Below are 4661 nucleotides of genomic sequence, written 5' to 3'. Positions count from 1 at the left end.
TTAGAGGTTTACGCCGCCGCCGCTTTTTGTCATTTCACACGCGCTGCCGCTGAGTTGCGACAACATCGGCGGCGCACAGTGATATTTGATACCCATTTTTAAAAAATGAGTATATTCACATGAATTGAGGTGTTCAGGGGGCTTCGCGGTCGCTGAGTTCGAATCTGAAGTCAAAATAACAAACAACAAAATGGCCCATCCAATATGGCGTCTAAATTCACACAACACAATAATTTATGTTAAAAATAATAATAAGAATGGCTTAATATTATATTACTTAAGAGTTTTTGGGGTCGATAAATTCGTATATGAAATCAAAATAACAAAAAACAAAATGGCCGATCGAATAAGCTGTCTTAATTAAGAGAAATATGTTTATTTACAAAAACATTTATTAAACTCCCGTAGTATTGAGTTGTATTAGGTTGTTTGAGTTTATACTTAAAATTCTTAAGTAAAAATGTTATTCAATTACAATATAATTATGTTTACTACTATCTTAAACGAAATTGGTTGAAAAAAAATCATTTAAAAATATCTTCAGAAAAACGTTCAAAATTATATGGTACAAAATCGCGTCTTAAACAAAATGTCGAACACGGTCGGATTCAATATTTATTATTATAGTTTAAAATATAATTATCTTGAAATAGATATACAATTTTTGATGGTGAAACATGGAGAAATTGACTTATGACTTTTGGGTTGGAGCCTCCACAAAAAAAAATTTCAATACCAATAACTTACCTACTAAACATTTTTTTATGATAGCTTAAAATTATTGTAACCAATAGAGGCAAACATGTTGTACAAAAACACATAAACAGAAGTTCACAAAAGTTGATATAAAACTATTCGTCGATTTAAATAGTTAACTTTTTAATGCACATGTTAATTTTAAGAGGAGGAAGCATCGAAAGCCTAACCCCGTCAGTGTGAGACTTTGACCCAAACTAAACTTCCTACCGTCATATACCGTTCCCCTCCCGGTACCACCGTCAAGGAATTCGTGGGGATTAAAACACCGTGTGACTGATAAGGTTATAGATCTATTCTCTTCTTCTTGTTCTTATTTGGCGCTGTAACCGCCAAAGCGATTTTGGCCGAGTTCAACAAAGCACGCCAGTCGTTTCTCTTCTGTGCCAACTGACGCCAATTGGAAATGCTAAGTGAAGCCAGAATATTTTCAGAGCTGGTGCGTCGGTGTCAAGCCAGTGGAACCGCTGTATTTTAATTCTTTGCACTATGTCCATGTCGTTATAAAGCTCATACAGCTCATCGTTCCATCGTCTGCCATACTCGCCGTCGCTAACGCGAAAAGGCCCGTAAATCTTCCGCAAAATCTTTCTCTCGAATCCTCCAGGAGTCACCTCATCGGATATTGGCATTGTCCATGCTTCTGCGCCATATACCAGCGCGGCCATGATGAGTGACTTATAGAGCGTGGTTTTCGTACGTCGAGAGAGGACTTTACTCCTGAATTGCCTACTCAGTCCAAAGTAGCACTTGTTGGCAAGAGTGATTCTGCGTTGGATTTCCATGCTGACATTATTATCGGTGTTAATGCTGGTTCCCAAGTAAACGAAATTCTCTGCTTTCTCGAAGTTATAACTGTCAACAATGACGTGGGTGCCAAGGCGCGAATGTGCTGATTGATTGTTTGATGACAGGAGATACTTCGTATTGTCTTCGTTTAACACCAGACCCATTCTCTTTGCTCCTTGTCCAAACCAAACACCAGTTATAGTTATTATTTTGTGTTTTACGCTTATGAAAAGCACATAATATAAAAAAATTATAATTATTGTTATTAGTAATACATAAACTGGGAACTTTTACAAACCTAGTTTGTAAAACGTTTTTTGGTATAGATCTTAATGAAAATGCACACCAAATTGCTCAAGTTGATGAGGAAAGCCATACCGGATTAACTTGCTTCGTGTGCACAGGAAAATTCCAGCATAAATTAATTAATCACCAAACCTACTTGATCAAATTAAGAGTTAATGATTAAAAATTAATTTTTTTAATTAACTGTTTAGTCAGATTAAAATTAATCATGATTAACTGTAATCAGATTGAATTTAATCGAATTAACTAATTGATTAAAAAATCAATCGATTAATGCCAACATTGATTTCACATACATATCTCTATACCAAGTTCCAGTTCTCTCCCACTAATACTTCCAGAGATAAGTATTAGGAATTTTGTACAAAATTTTCATGATGTATGTACATTAGAGTGGTCCAAAAAAATTAAGTTGGAATTTTAATGCCGGCACCCCCTAGGATTGTTCTATATCGAAAGAAATATACCCCTATTTTTGTATTTTGAAATCAAAAAATATTTAGGGGGTGCTCAAAGCGCTCAAAGTTTTCCATGTATTTTATATGGAGAAAAAACCATTTTTCGTAGAAATGGTATAAAACTCTTAAAAATCAATATTTTTCGATAGGGGTATATTTCTTTCGATATAGAACAATCCTAGGGGGTGCCGGCATTAAAAATCCGACATTATTTTTTTTACATACATTTTTGGACCACTTCAATCTACATTGAATACATCGTTTGAAGGAACTAAATACTACTTGTATAAAAACACAATTTTACGAAATGAAAATTACATTTTTAAATTAGTTTTTTTTTGCATAATTTGGGCCACTAGACAAGAATATGATCTCCTTTATTTTTGCAAAAATAGCGTAACTCAGAAAAAACATATGTAGGTAGCATATTTTTCGACGAAAGCGTTTATTACAGTTAAATTAGGGTCGAATACTGGTAATCTAATGATTTTTTTTCGCAGTATACAATTCTTTTCAATACTACAACAATACTACTTTTTTATACACCTACTACAACAACAAAAAAGTTATAACACATCAAAAACTTTAACGCCAATATCTCAGAAAGCAGTTTTAATAGAAGCGGCCCCTTTGCATCTAACTCCTCAATTATTGGAGATAAAACAAGTAATTTTTAGCAAAAAAAAACCGACTTCAACTCCCATTTTAAAAATATATATATATATATATATCTCATGATCCACTGATCGGATCTCAACCAGATTAGAATGCGACCACCTCTGAGACACTACCTTTCCGATGCAAAAATCGGTTGACGTGGTCCAAAGTTATGCGGTAACATACATTAAAAAAAATAAATAAAAATAAAAATATTCCGACGAACTGATAACCTCCTCCTTTTTTGGAAGTCGGTTAATAAAGACAAGTTGATTTTTCTATGTATTTTTTTAATATTTGAAACAAACACATTTTTTGCTAATATTTACATTCGTAAGTTATTGTATTCTGGGGTCAACAACTCGATAAAATCCGTAAGTCCAGGTGTTAATCGGACCGTGCCTGCGGACTGAATGGCACTACGTTAGTGTGTCTTTTTACGGTGTACTCCAGTCACGTGGCGCCGTCTGGTTTTATTTAGTCTTTCCGGGGTACCGGGGCTCTGCCTCGGATGACCTCTCTCTTCCCCCATACTCGTGGGATTCTATGGAAGTAAAACAAATTAATAAAAAAAACAATAAAAGCTCTGTGCCCTCTAACAGTGGGCAACAGTCAGCAGTCTCAGAGGTGCACGCGATGCCCAAACAGATTGCTGAACAAATGGCGATTGCGGCGGACGAACTGGGTGCAAAACAAACGGCCAAGGCGCTCAACCCTCTCGGGACGCTGTAATGGACGAAATGGACTTTGATCCAAACGGCCTTCTCAGCAACCCGGTGGCCATGGATGTCGATACTGCCAAAATGGACTCTGGTTAAAATGGCAACGACATCCAAATACCCACAGACGAGGAGGAGGCGCTCTTATCGTCACAGCAGGAGGAAGCTAGTACTCCTAAAAGAAAACTCTCTGGAGCAGGTAAAAAGCGCTACAAATTCTACCTCTCCAGAGGTGTCAGCGAAAGCGAGGCCAAACGGCTAGCCATTATTCCGATGGCAAAAGGAAAAGCCGAACTGGCTTTGCTGGCTGGCACAAAGCTTAAGAGGAACCGATCGGTCAACCTCACATCTTCCCCGGTGGAGAACTCTCCAAACGGAAACCAGGTCCAGCTGACAAAAGGGCCCATATGGGACCAAAGGTACCTAGTGTTAAGGCAACTTTTGCCGATGTCACAAAGGCGCCGACCTGTCAGGCGGACACTGGTAATGGGGTTAAGTTAGGGTTACTCCCCAAAGGGTACCCTAAGGCACTTTGGTCCTTAGACCAACTACAGGCCATTCGACGGCCATCCTGGAGGAGGTGAGGCGGCAGCGAAAGGGCTCTGTGAAGCCCAAGTTTAGCGGTTGCACCTTCCGTCCGGGATGGATGTCCATTGGCTGCGGAGACGCTATAACGCTGGAATGGCTGCGCAAGGTATCCCAAACCCTGAAGCCTTGGAAGGGCGCGGAAATTGTGGCAATGAATGCCACTGACGTGCCCAAACCCAGTGTGTACGTTGGGTACTTTCCGGAGCCATCAACCACTCCAGTGGACAGTATCCTTGGCCTTGTCGAGGGTCAGAACGAAGGGCTGCGGGTAGGTAGCTGGAGGGTGCTCAACAGGGTACAGAAGGGACCCACCACTGAGCTCACTCTAGCGGTTGACCCGCACTCAGCGGAGACACTCGACAGGCTGGGATACTTAGTCAATTATGGA

Source organism: Rhagoletis zephyria, unplaced genomic scaffold (assembly GCF_001687245.7).
Source record: "Rhagoletis zephyria isolate East Lansing unplaced genomic scaffold, Rhagoletis_zephyria_1.1 Rzeph_scaffold_00979, whole genome shotgun sequence".
NCBI classification, from domain to species: Eukaryota; Metazoa; Arthropoda; class Insecta; order Diptera; family Tephritidae; genus Rhagoletis; species Rhagoletis zephyria.
The sequence above is the reverse complement of the archived record's forward strand: the minus strand, read 5'-3'. Positions refer to the sequence as shown.